Source organism: Coregonus clupeaformis, chromosome 19, assembly GCF_020615455.1.
Source record: "Coregonus clupeaformis isolate EN_2021a chromosome 19, ASM2061545v1, whole genome shotgun sequence".
NCBI classification, from domain to species: domain Eukaryota; kingdom Metazoa; phylum Chordata; class Actinopteri; order Salmoniformes; family Salmonidae; genus Coregonus; species Coregonus clupeaformis.
The window spans coordinates 52,859,247-52,873,159 of NC_059210.1; the positions used below are offsets into that span (position 1 = coordinate 52,859,247).

At 49.3% G+C, this 13,913-nt stretch overlaps 1 protein-coding gene across 2 annotated transcripts in view; it reads right to left on the reverse strand.

Annotated features, from left to right (window-relative positions):
• LOC121532254 (bile acid receptor-like) overlaps positions 1-9,800 on the reverse strand; it is a 37,557-nt gene extending 27,757 nt beyond the window's left edge. For both annotated transcript variants that reach the window (XM_041838090.1, XM_041838085.1), the window contains exon 1: positions 9,648-9,800. The gene's annotated coding sequence lies outside the window, so the exon portion shown is untranslated. The remainder of the gene's footprint in view (positions 1-9,647) is intronic.
• Positions 9,801-13,913: the final 4,113 nt, after the last annotated feature.

A 13,913-nucleotide genomic window follows, 5' to 3' on the forward strand; every position in this document is an offset into this window, starting at 1 on the left:
CGAGCGGAAATGCAGGAAAACTAGACTCCCTGCGGACCTGTCATCCTTTCACTCCCTCCTCTCTACATTTTCTTCCTCTGTTTCTGCTGCTAAAGCCACTTTCTACCACTCTAAATGTCAAGTCTCTGCCTCTAACCCTAGAAAGCTCTTTGCCACCTTCTCCTCCCTGCTGAATCCTCCTCCTCCTCCCCCTCCCTCCTCCCTCTCTGTGGATGACTTCGTCAACCATTTTGAAAAGAAGGTTGACGACATCCGTTCCTCATTTATTAAGTAAAATGACACCGCTGGTCCTGCTCACACTGCCCTACCCTATGCTTTGACTTCTTTCTCCCCTCTCTCTCCAGATGAAATCTTGCGACTTGTGAAGGCCGGCCGCCCAACAACCTGCCCACTTGACCCTATCCCCTCCTCTCTTCTCCAGACCATTTCCGGAAACCTTCTCCCTTACCTCACCTCGCTCATCAACTCATCCTTGACCGCTGGCTATGTCCCTTCCGTCTTCAAGAGAGCGAGAGTTGCACCCCTCCTCAAAAAACCTACACTCGATCCCTCCGATGTCAACAACTACAGGCCAGTATCCCTTCTTTTTTTTCTCTCCAAAACTCTTGAGCATGCCGTCTCTAGCCAACTCTCCTGCTATCTCTCTCAGAATGACCTTCTTGATCCAAACCAGTCAGGTTTCAAGACTGGTCATTCAACTGAGACTGCTCTTCTCTGTGTCACGGAGGCTCTCCGCACTGCTAAAGCTAACTCTCTCTCCTCTGCTCTTATCCTTCTAGACCTATCTGCTGCCTTTGATACTGTGAACCATCAGATCCTCCTCTCCACCCTCTCCGAGTTGGGCATCTCCGGCACTGCTCACTCTTGGATTGCGTCCTACCTGACAGGTCGCTCCTACCCGGTGGCGTGGCGAGAATCTGTCTCCGCACCACGTGATCTCACCACTGGTGTCCCCCAGGGCTCAGTTCTAGGCACTCTCCTATTCTCTCTATACACCAAGTCACTTGGCTCTGTCATATCCTCACATGGCTCTCCTATCATTGCTACGCAGACGACACACAATTAACCTTCTCCTTTCCCCCTTCTGATAACCAGGTGGCGAATCGCATCTCTGCATGTCTGGCAGACATATCAGTGTGGATGTCGGATCACCACCTCAAGCTGAACCTCGGCAAGACAGAGCTGCTCTTCCTCCCGGGGAAGGACTGCCCGCTCCATGATCTCGCCATCATGGTTGACAACTCCATTGTGTCCTCCTCCCAGAGTGCAAAGAACCTTGGCGTGACCCTGGACAACACCCTGTCGTTCTCCGCTAACATCAAAGCAGTGACCCGATCCTGCAGGTTCATGCTCTACAACATTTGCAGAGTACGACCCTACCTTACACAGAAAGCGGCACAGGTCCTAATCCAGGCACTTGTCATCTCACGTCTGGATTACTGCAACTCGCTGTTGGCTGGGCTCCCTGCCTGTGCCATAAACCCCTACAACTTATCCAGAACGCTGCAGCCCGTCTGGTGTTCAACCTTCCCAAGTTCTCTCATGTCACCTCGCTCCTCCGCACACTCCACTGGCTTCCAGTTGAAGTTCGCATCTACTACATAACCATGGTGCTTGCCTATGGAGCTGTGAGGGGAACGGCACCTCCTTACCTCCAGGCTCTGATCAGACCCTACACCCAAACGAGGGCACTACGTTCATCCAACTCTGGCCTGCTAGCCCCCCTACCTCTACTGAAGCACAGTTCCCGCTCAGCCCCCATAAAATAAAATGTAAAAAGTTAAAAAATGAAAGTTTAAAAAAAGATTTTAAAAAAAGAAATTGAGTGGTTGTCCCACTAGCTATAAGTTGAATGCACCAATTTGTAAGTCGCTCTGGATAATAGTGTCTGCTAAATGACTTAAATGTAAATGTATGTGGACACCCCTTCAAATCTGTGGATTCGGCTAGTTCAGCCGCACCGTTTGCTGACAGGTGTATAAAATCGTACACAGCCATACAATCTCCATAGACAAACACTGGCATTAGAATGGCCTCACTGAAGAGCTCAGTGACTTTCAACGTGGCACCGTCATAGGATGACACCTTTCCAACAAGTCAGTTTGTAAAATATCTGCCCTGCTAGAACTGCCCCTGTCAACTTTAAGTGCTGTTATTGTGAAGTGGAAACGTCTAAGAGCAACAACAGCTCAGCCGCGAAGTGGTAGGCCACACAAGCTCACAGAACCGGACCACTGAGTGCTGAAGTGCGTAGTGCGTAAAAATTGTCTGTCCTCGAATGCAACACTCACTACCGAGTTCCAAACTGTCTCTGGAAGCAACGTCAGCACAAGAACTGTTCGTCGGGAGTTTCATGAAATGGGTTTCCATGGCCAAGCAGCCATACACAAGCCTAAGATTACCGCGTTCGATGCAAAGTGTCGGCTGGAGTTGTGTAAAGCTCGCCGCCATTGGACTCTGGAGCAGTGAAAACGCGTTCTCTGGAGTAATGAATCACGCTCCACCATCTGGCAGTCCGACAGACTAATCTGGGTTTGGCGGATGCCAGGAGAACGCTACCTGCCCCAATGCATAGTGCCAATGGTAAAGTTTGGTGGAGGAGGAATAATGGTCTGGGGCTGTTTTGCATGGTTCGGGCTAGGCCCCTTAGTTCCAGTGAAGGGAAATCTTAATGCTACAGCATATAATGACATTCTAGACGATTCTGTGCTTCCAACTTTGTGGCAACAGTTTGGGGAAGGCCTTTTCCTCTTTCAGCATGACAATGCCCCCATGCACAAAGTGAGGTCCATACAGAAATGGTTTGCCGAGATCGGTGTAGAAGAACTTGACTGGCCTGCACAGAGCCCTGACCTCAACCCCATCGAACACCTTTGGGATGAATTTGAACGCCGACTGCGAGCCAGGCCTAATCGCCCAACATCAGTGCCCAACCTCACTAATATTCTTGTGGCTGAATGGAAGCAAGTAGGTGAAGGCACAACAACTTACTGTAGCTCACTCAAAGCTGTTAGAGGTCACATGTACATCACAAGCTATACATCCGAGGTTTCATCAGTGCATCAATTATATTCACTCAACCTTGCACAAAGTCATTTCCATTTTTGGCTTCTCATTCATGACACTTTTTTTCTCTCTTGGTAAAGATTTGAATTTTGATACCTCACAATTGTGGTCCTCTGTAGCTCAATTGGTAGAGCACGGTGCTTGTAACGCCAGGGTAGTGGGTTCGTTCCCCGGGACCACCAATACGTAAAAATTTATGCACACACGACTGTAAGTCGCTTTGGATAAAAGCGTCTGCTAAATGGCATATTATATTATATTTATATAAGTACCCGCAGCAATGTTCCAACATCTAGTGGATAGCCTTCCCAGAAGAGTGGAGGCTGTTATTGCAGCAAAGGGGGGACCAACTCCATATTAATGCCCATGATTTTGGAATGAGATGTTCGACGAGTACGTGTCCACATACTTTTGGTCATGTAGTGTATGTACATATACAGTGAGGGAAAAAAGTATTTGATCCCCTGCTGATTTTGTACGTTTGCCCACTGACAAAGACATGATCAGTCTATAATTTTAATGGTAGGTTTATTTGAACAGTGAGAGACAGAATAACAACAACAAAATCCAGAAAAATGCATGTCAAAAATGTTATAAATTGATTTGCATTTTAATGAGGGAATTAAGTATTTCACCCCTATGCTAAACATGACTTAGTACTTGGTGGCAAAACCCTTGTTGGCAATCACAGAGGTCAGACGTTTCTTGTAGTTGGCCACCAGGTTTGCACACATCTCAGGAGGGATTTTGTCCCACTCCTCTTTGCAGATCTTCTCCAAGTCATTAAGGTTTCGAGGCTGACGTTTGGCAACTCGAACCTTCAGCTCCCTCCACCGATTTTCTATGGGATTAAGGTCTGGAGACTGAATAGGCCACTCCAGGACCTTAATGTGCTTCTTCTTGAGCCACTCCTTTGTTGCCTTGGCCGTGTGTTTTGGGTCATTGTCATGCTGGAATACCCATCCACGACCCATTTTCAATGCCCTGGCTGAGGGAAGGAGGTTCTCACCCAAGATTTGACGGTACATGGCCCCGTCCATCGTCCCTTAGATGTGGTGAAGTTGTCCTGTCCACTTAGCAGAAAAACCCCCCCAAAGCATAATGTTTCCACCTCCATGTTTGACGGTGGGGATGGTGTTCTTGGGGTCATAGGCAGCATTCCTCCTCCTCCAAACACGGCGAGTTGAGTTGATGGCAAAGAGCTCGATTTTGGTCTCATCTGACCACAACACTTTCACCTAGTTCAGATGTTCATTGGCAAACTTCAGACAGGCCTGTATATGTGCTTTCTTGAGCAGGGGGACCTTGCGGGCGCTGCAGGATTTCAGTCCTTCACGGTGTAGTGTGTTACCAATTGTTTTCTTGGTGACTATGGTCCCAGCTGCCTTAAGATCATTGACAAGATCCTCCCGTGTAGTTCTGGGCTGATTCCTCACCGTTCTCATGATCATTGCAACTCCACGAGGTGAGATCTTGCATGGAGCCCCAGGCAGAGGGAGATTGACAGTTCTTTTGTGTTTCTTCCATTTGCGAATAATCGCACCAACTGTTGTCACCTTCTCACCAAGCTGCTTGGCGATGGTCTTGTAGCCCATTCCAGCCTTGTGTAGGTCTACAATCTTGTCCCTGACATCCTTGGAGAGCTATTTGGTCATGGCATGGTGGAGAGTTTGGAATCTGATGGATTGATTACTTCTGTGGACAGGTGTCTTTTATACAGGTAACAAGCTGAGATTAGGAGCACTCCCTTTAAGAGTGTGCTCCTAATCTCAGCTCGTTACCTGTATAAAAGACACCTGGGAGCCAGAAATCTTTCTGATTGAGAGGGGGTCAAATACTTATTTCCCTCATTACAATTCAAATCAATTTATAACATTTTTGACATTCGTTTTTCTGGATTTTTTTTTATTTATTCTGTCTCTCACTGTTTAAATAAACCTACCATTAAAATTATAGACTGATCATGTCTTTGTCAGTGGGCAAACGTGCAAAATCAGCAGGGGATCAAATACTTTTTTCCCTCACTGTAGGTAGGGATAAAGTGACTAGGCAACAGGATAGATAATAAACAGTAACAGCAGCGTATGTGATGAGTCAAAACAGTTAGTGCAAAAAAGGTCAATGCAGATAGTCCGGGTAGCTATTGGTTAACTATTTAACTAACTATTTAGCGCTCTTAAGGCTTGGGGGTAGAAGCTGTTCAGGGTCCTGTTGGTTCCAGACATGGTGCATCGGTACCGCTTGCCGTGCGATAGCAGAGAGAACAGTCTATGACTTGGGTGGCTGGAGTCTGACCATTTTTAGGTCCTTCTTCTGACACCGACTTGTATAGAGGTCCTGGATGGCAGGGTGCTCGGCCCTAGTGATGTACTGGGCTGTACGCATTACCCTCTGTAGCGCCTTGCGGCCAGATGCCAAGCAGTTGCCATACCAAGCGGTGATGCAGCCAGTCAAGATGCTCTCAATGGTGCAGATGTAGAACTATTTGAGGATCTGAGGGCCCATGCCAAATATTTTCAGCCTCCTGAGGGGGAAGAGGTGCTGTCGTGCCCCCTTCACGACTGTGTTGGTGTGTGTAGACCATGATAATCCCTTAGTAATGTGGACACCGAGGAACTTTAAGCTCTCGACCTGCTCCACTACACCCTACAGAGGTTAAGCGTGATTCAGAAATTAGGGAGAGAGATTTTTAATTAGAGAAGAATTGATTAACTTTTTCAATGTTAGTTAAGGATACTATAGTTATCACGTTTCACATTAAATTGATAACTACAAAAACGTAAGATGTGTTTTATTTTAATTCTGGTGCCGCACTGCACACACAAGCTTGTTAGCTACAGTAGCTAGTTCCAACGTTAAGCCAACTCTCGGAAGTTCAAAGACATTAAAAGTTCCTCCATATAAGCCGCTCCTCCAGAGGTATAATTATGTGGGCCTTATTGTCATGTCTACTCCCGCTCCCCCTCTCCGGTGATCGACGTCGCTGGTCTACTAACCACCACTGGCAACCCATCATTATGCATACCTGGCAACATTCATTATGCACTCCTGTGCCTCATCATCAGACACACCTGGATTTCATCACTTCCCTGATTACTCCCCCTTTATTTAGCACTCCATTGTATTCACCTCTCAGGCAGTATTGGTTGTTTCCTTGTCTGATGTTTCTCTTGTTTTGTATCGTTCTATGTTCGTTAATATTAAACTCACTAACTGCACCTACTCCCTGTGTTGACGTTACAGAATACTCACCAAATGGAGGCAGCAGTTAATCAGGACATTTCCCAGATGGTCAGCGAACAGGGACACCTACTTCGCCAACACCACGACCAGCTGGCACAACTGGGGACGGCTATGGATGAGATCCTCTGCGTTCTTCAACGTCTCGACATTTCCCAAGGGGCGTCACCTCCAACAAGCGGAGGATTCTCTACCACAAGTTGGCCAGCGAGCCAGCACCCCAGCCCATCCAACAGTCCGCTCAGGTCAGCGATGCCCGTTTGTCCCTCTCAGACAAATATGACGGGTCTCCCTCCAAATGCCGTGGCTTCCTACTCCGGTGCTCCCTCTATTTTACTCATCAGATGGGAGCCCCCACCACGGAGAGGTCCAAGGTTGCCACGGTTATTTCCCTGCTGACCGGACGGGCGTTGGAGTGGGCTACGGCCGTCTGGGAGAGGAGGAGCTGGGTTCCTATGAGGGGTTCATGGCTCTGGTCAGGGGGGTCTTCGACCATCCACCGGAGGGCAGAGAGGCGTGTGAGCGCCTACTCCAACTACGGCAGGTTGGCCAGACCATGGCGGAGTACGCGCTCACCTTTCGACAGTGGCAGCATCGAGCGGATGGAATGAGCCGGCGCTCTGCACCGTATTCAGAATAGGATTGCGTGAAGAGGTCCAGACTTTCGTTGACCGTTCTGAGTCAGAGCCTGAACCCATGGAGGTAGGTGCCAACCCGGAATCCACGAGAGCAGAGGGATGGCCCTGTGATCATCTGTCTCCTGGGTTAGGCGTGACCAGGCCCTAGCCTCCTCCCTGCACATCACCTCATACCCGCTCTCCTCTCCGTTTCCAGTCCAAGTGTTGGATATGCGACCATTGGGATCCGTTACTATTACGCACGTCACAGCTCCACTGACCCTCACCGTGGGACCCAAGCACCAGGAAAGCATTTCCTTCCTCATCACCTCCGCACCCGTGCACAAAGTCATCATAGGCCTCCCGTGGCTCCAACTCCATAATCCCACCATCTCCTGGTCAGAGAGGAGGATTACCGCCTGGAGACCAGGATGTCGGAGGACCTGCTTTCCAGCACCCTGTGGTTCCACATCGGTGGAAGGCCCTGAGAGTGTCCACCAGCCCATCAATCGGTCCTCCTGTATTGTTGGCCCCATGTTTTGGGACGTAGCTGTGGACATCCGCCAGGCTCTGGAGAGGGAACCTGCTCCTGCCATCTGCCCTCCGGAGAGCATCTACGTTCCCACGGGGGTCAGAGATTGGTTGCTGACCTGGGCACACACATCCCTCGCCGCTGGACACCCAGGTATCACCCACAACATTCAATCCCTTTCTGAGAAATACTGGTGGCCCACTTTGCCGCAGGATGTTGCACACTATGTCAACTCATGTTCAGTATGTACTCAATCTAAATCTCCCCGGCACGCTCCAGCAGGAAAACTCCTTCCCCTTCCCGTGCCTCAGCGGCCCTGGTCTCATCTGTCCATTGATTTCATCACTGATCTCCCCTCCTCTGATGATTTCACCACCATTTTGGTGGTTGTGGATAGATTCTCAAAATCATGCAGTTTCATCCCTCTCTCTGGTCTCCCTACCGCTCTCCAGGTCGCTGAGGCACTGTTCCAGCAGGTCTTCCGGCACTATGGCCTTCTGGAGGATATGGTCTCCGATCGTGGCTCCCAATTCACATCACGTGTATGGAAGGCTTTCATGGAGAAGCTGGGGGTCACGGTCAGCCTCACTTCCGGGTACTGGCCTCAATCTAACGGGCAGGTGGAGAGGATGAACCAGGAGCTAGGGAGGTTCCAGAGGAGTCACTGCCAGGACCAGCAGGGGGAGTGGGCCGATTCCTTCCTTGGGCTGAATACGCCCAGAATTAACTTTGTCACTCCTCTACTGGGCTGTCTCCCTTCCAATGCGTCCTGGGGTACAAGCCGGCCCTGGCTCCGTGTACCCAGAGCCAGACTGAAGCTCCTGCGGTGGACGAGTGGTTCTGGCGCACAGAGGAGGTTTGGAACGCTGGTCATGTCAGGCTCCAACGCGCTGTCCGCCGCCAGAAGAAGCAGGTGGCCCACCACCGCAGTGAGGCTCCAGTGTTCCATCCTTGTGATCCCGTCTGGCTCTCCACCAGGAACCTCCCGCTTCGCCTGCCCTGCCGGAAACTGAGTCCCCGGTTTGTGGGGCCATTCAAAGTCCTCCGGAGGAAACACACCGATTAAAGCTCCCCACTAACTACCGGGCCGGTGGTTCCTGGTCCTCTGGCTGATGCCGACACCCCTCCGCCTCCCTTGGACATCGAGGGGAGTCTCGCCTATGCCGTCAGTACCTGGTGGACTGGGAGGGGTACGGTTCAGAGGAGCGGTGCTGGGTTCCGGTGGACGACATTCTAGATCCCAATATCATCCGAGAATTCCACCTTTGCCGTCCGGACCGGCCCGCTCCTCGCCCTCGGGGCTGTCCTCCTGGCAGGAATCGTCCTGCGGCTGGAGCCGCGCATCGGGGGGGTTGGTACTGTCTCATCTGCTCCCCCTCTCCAACGCTCAACGTAGCCGGTCTACTAACCACCGGTCCTGGCAACCCTTCATTACGCACACCTGGCAACCTTCATTACGCACTCCTGTGCCTCATCATCAGACACATCTGGACTTCATCACTTCCCTGATTACTCCCCCTTTATTTAATAATAATAATAATATGCCATTTAGCAGATGCTTTTATCCAAAGCGACTTACAGTCATGCGTGCATACATTTTTTATTTTTTTGTGTATGGGTGGTCCCGGGGATCGAACCCACTACCTTGGCGTTACAAGCGCCGTGCTCTACCAGCTGAGCTACAGAGGACCACTTCATTGGATTCACCCCTCAGGCAGTATTGCATATGTTTTCTTGTCTGACGTTTCTCTTGTTTTGTATCGTTCTATGTTTGTTAATATTAAACTCACTAACTGCACCTGCTTCCTGAACAGAAAGGAACAATATAAACTGGTACTTTTTTTGGGGTTCGAAACAGTTCAGAACTTTCTTTTTCTGGTTAGAACAGTGGAATGGAACAAAATAATTAATGGTTCTGTTTAGAACAAAACGATTGGAAAATAATTTCAGTTCCAACCCCTGATGTGAACTATTGGTTTTATAAATCTCACCTGACATAGCTTTAATGAATTACTCAGGGCTAATTTCCCCAGAGATTAAACGGCAGCCCACATGAAGATCCCAATGAGGGCCTCCAGGCCAGTTTGTCAGCCCACACAACGAGTCAACCTATCCCTCTCACCAGTTATGACAAGTCATTTTTTCACCGCTCGCTATACGTGATGCATGTTTGAGTTATCATTCGTCCTTACCTTATTCCTCCCTGTGGATTTTCCCTGTGTAAATCCAGTCTAGTCCCAGCCTTCACCCTCTCTCTGATCTCCACGTTGTAAAGTACAGAACCATCAATATTTGCTAATGAGCATCTGGCTGTCTGGGGTTGCAGGAAGAGTATGTGTGACTGGCTGGGGTCATGGAGAAATGGGACAGTGGTTATTAATTAAGCTCTCTATGAACGCACTACCCCTCTTCCCCCTCCTCCCCCGCCTCCTCCTATCCCTAAAAACCCTCCTCATCCAGCCAAGCAATGTGGCGGCCATGTCTGCTGCCTAACATAGAGATACCCAGACCAGCACACTCCCTCCGACACGTCACAGACACACACACACACACAATTAGTCACGGGAAGAAGTAAGTCTTGGATGAGGCACAAGTGAATAAGTTGTGAGCCAAGGCATTCATTAGATACTGTAGTTCATGTTTTTCATAAATCATAACTAACACAAATATTCTATGATGCTGTGCTTAGAATTGAATAATTTACAGTAGCACCTAGACACACTAGAATTGCTCTCCTGGCTAGGCCACCTAATTGTCAGGTGTGTTTATACAATATACTGTAGTATAGATAAGGCACTCTAAGTTTTGATGGATTGCAGAAAAAATTGATAAAGCAGGAAAATAACTATTGTAGAGCTGAAGAAAAAAAAGATGTATTTTGCAGGTAGACATGTTGGCAGTCTCAATTCAGATAAGGGATCCTCTTCATAAGACATTGTTCAAGGGTGTCTTGATTTAGGGCCTAGTGTTAGTTTAGCCAATGTGTTAAAGTAAAAAGTAACTCCCCTCACTGCTTCACCATTCACAGCTGGATGTAGTAGGAAAGCTTTGAGGAGAATACAGCTGGGAATAGGCCCCAGTGTCTCTATAAGCCTCTACATATACACTCCCCTATGTATTTACAGCTGGATGTAGTAGGAAAGCTTTGAGGAGAATACAGCTGGGAATAGGCCCCAGTGTCTCTATAAGCCTCTACATATACACTCCCCTATGTATTTATTTGGACAGTGAAGCGACAACTTTTAATTTGGCTCTGTACTCCAATATTTTAGATTTGAGATCAAATGTTTTATATGAGGCAACAGTAGAGAAAGTCAACTTTTATTTGAGGGTATTTTCATACATACTGTACAGTATCTGTTTTACAGTTTAGAAATGAATGCACTTTATATGTGTAGTCCCCCATTTGAAGGTGTCATAAGTATTTGGACAAATTCACTTATAGTGTATTACATTTAGTCAAAAGTTTAATATTTGGTCCCATATTCCTAGCACGCAATGACTACATCAAGCTTGTGACTCTACAAACTTGTTCGATGCATTTGCAGTTTGTTCATGCCCCCCAAAACATGCTAACCTCTCACCATTACCAATAACATGGGAGGGTAGCATTTTTTTTGGGGGGGGGGGCATGACATTTGTGCATCTGTAACTTTCTCACTCATCATTAATCACAATTCATTCATGATTATCCATAATCATGGTAGCATCCACATTATTGTCGAAGTGCTCAGAAACATATTCTACTCTTATTTACAATAAAAATGACTCCAGAATTAAACACATTATTTACCCTTCATTTCTATTGGGCACAACATGCAGCGCCTTCAGAAGTACTCACACTGTCACGGAATCAGCCGAGGCTGCCCCTCCTCCTTGCTCGGGCAGGCTTTGGCGTTCGTCGTCCCCGGAGTACTAGCTGCCACCGATCTATGTTTCGGTGTTTGTCTAGTTTGTCCTGATTGTTTTAACCTGTTTCCCATTATGTTATATTGTATTCCCTTTATAACCCCCTGTCTCTCATTGGTTATTGTGTGTGATTGTTTTCCGTGAGGTCGGCAGTGTTCGGGTGTATGCGTATTTTGTTTCCTCCCTGTTTGGAGGTTTTGTTTGTATTTTGATTACTGTGCTAGTAAAGTTTGTCTGCCAGTAGCTCGGTGTCGTGCGCTTGACTTCGCTCACCGCATACACGTCGCCCTGACAGAATCACACACCATTCATGGAGTCAGCAGGAGCGGCGGTGCCAGCTGGATCAATGGAGGAACGCGTCGAACACCAAGCGGCCATGATCCAGGCTCTCGGCACCGCCATGGAACGGGTGGTGAGCACTATTGAGCGATGGGAAAGAGGGGGTCTGCCTACGCCTCCTCCAACGATACCACCACCATCGGCGATGCCCATCGCTTCACCTCCGGGGTCCAGTGGGATTTGGCTCTCGCTCCCGAGGGCTTATGATGGCACAGCGGCCAGGTGTCAGGGTTTCCTGCTCCAGGTTGAACTCTACCTAGCAACCATCCACCCGGTGCCCTCGGGATACGAGAGCGTGTCCGCCCTCATCTCCTGTCTGTCCGGCAAGGCGCTGGAGTGGGCCAATGCCGAGTGGGGGGGAATAGACGCTGTTACTGTCAACTATGCAGAGTTCACCCTCCGCTTCAGGGCAGTATTTGATCATCCACCAGAGGGTAAAGCGGCGGGTGAGCGTCTATTCCACCTTAGACAGGGGAGGAGGAGCGCACAGGAGTTCGCGCTGGACTTCCGGACGCTGGCTGCCAACGCGGGATGGAATGAGAGGGCCCTCATCGACCACTACAGATGTAGCCTGAGGGAGGACGTGCGTCGGGAATTGGTCTGCAGGGACACCAACCTCAGCTTCGACCAACTGGTGGACATGTCCATTCGCCTGGATACCCTGTTGGCTACCCGCGGACGTCCGGATTCAGGGCCGTCCATTCCATCCCCCAGCACTTCCGCTCTGACCCCTATGGAGCTCGGAGGTGCTGGTGCTAGGGAGACCAGGAGAGAGACCAGGAGGGAGGCCGTCCCCTGCACCAACTGTGGCCGCAGAGGACACACTGCTGGTCGGTGCTGGGGAGGGTCTCCTAGGAATCGAGGCGGTAGGCAGCGCACTGATGAGTCATTCCAGGTGAGTAGGCACCCAACTCACCCAGAGCTCTCTGTTGCTCATATGTGTATTGAAGTTGTGTTTCCCCAGGTTTCTCCTCACTCCCAGCATAAGGCGCTAGTAGATTCAGGCGCAGCTGGGAATTTTATCGATCGCCAATTCACCTATAAGTTAGGGATTCCTATTGTACCTGTTGATGTGCCCTTCCCCATCCATGCCCTAGATAGCCGCCCTTTGGGGTCAGGATTGATTAGGGAAGTCACAGCGCCGCTCAGGATGAAAATGCAGGAGGGCCATGAGGAGATACTACGTTTGTATTTGATTGATTCTCCTGCGTTTCCCGTGGTGTTGGGGCTTCCCTGGTTAACATCTAATGACCCCAACATTTCATGGCAACAGAGGGCTCTCAAGGGATGGTCTGATCAGTGTTTCGGGCGGTGTGTAGGCGTTTCCGTAGGGGCAACGATGGTGGAAAGCCCAAACCAAGTTCCCACCATGCACATTCCACCTGAGTATGCCGATTTGGCACTCGCCTTCTGTAAAAAGAAAGCGACTCAATTACCACCTCATCGCCAGGGGGATTGTGCGATAGACCTCCAAGTAGGCGCTGCGCTTCTGCGTAGTCATGTGTATCCTCTGTCTCAGGAGGAGACGGCGGCTATGGAGACATACGTCACCAAATCTCTGAGACAGGGATACATACGGCCGTCCACTTCCCCTGCGTCCTCGAGTTTCTTTTTTGTGAAGAAGAAGGATGGGGGTTTACGCCCGTGTATTGATTACCGTGGTCTCAATCAGATCACAATCAAATACAGCTATCCTCTCCCTCTGATTGCTAGTATGACGGAGTCATTACACGGGGCGCGATTCTTCACAAAATTGGATCTCAGGAGCGCGTACAACCTGGTGCGCATTAGGGAGGGAGATGAATGGAAGACAGCATTCAGTACCACCTCAGGTCACTATGAGTACCTCGTCATGCCATACGGTTTAATGAATGCTCCTTCAGTCTTCCAATCATTTGTGGACAAGATTTTCCGGGACTTGCATGGTCAGGGTGTAGTGGTGTATATTGATGACATTCTAATATACTCCGCTACACGAGCCGAGCATGTGTCCCTGGTGCGTCGAGTGCTTGGTAGACTGTTAGAGCATGACCTGTATGCGAAGGCAGAGAAATGTCTGTTCTTCCAGGAGTCCATCTCCTTCCTGGGACATCGGTTGTCCGTGTCAGGGGTGGAGATGGAGATTGACCGCGTTTCTGCCGTGCGTAATTGGCAGACTCCCACCACGGTGAAGGAAGTGCAGTGGTTCTTGGGTTTTGCCAATTACTACC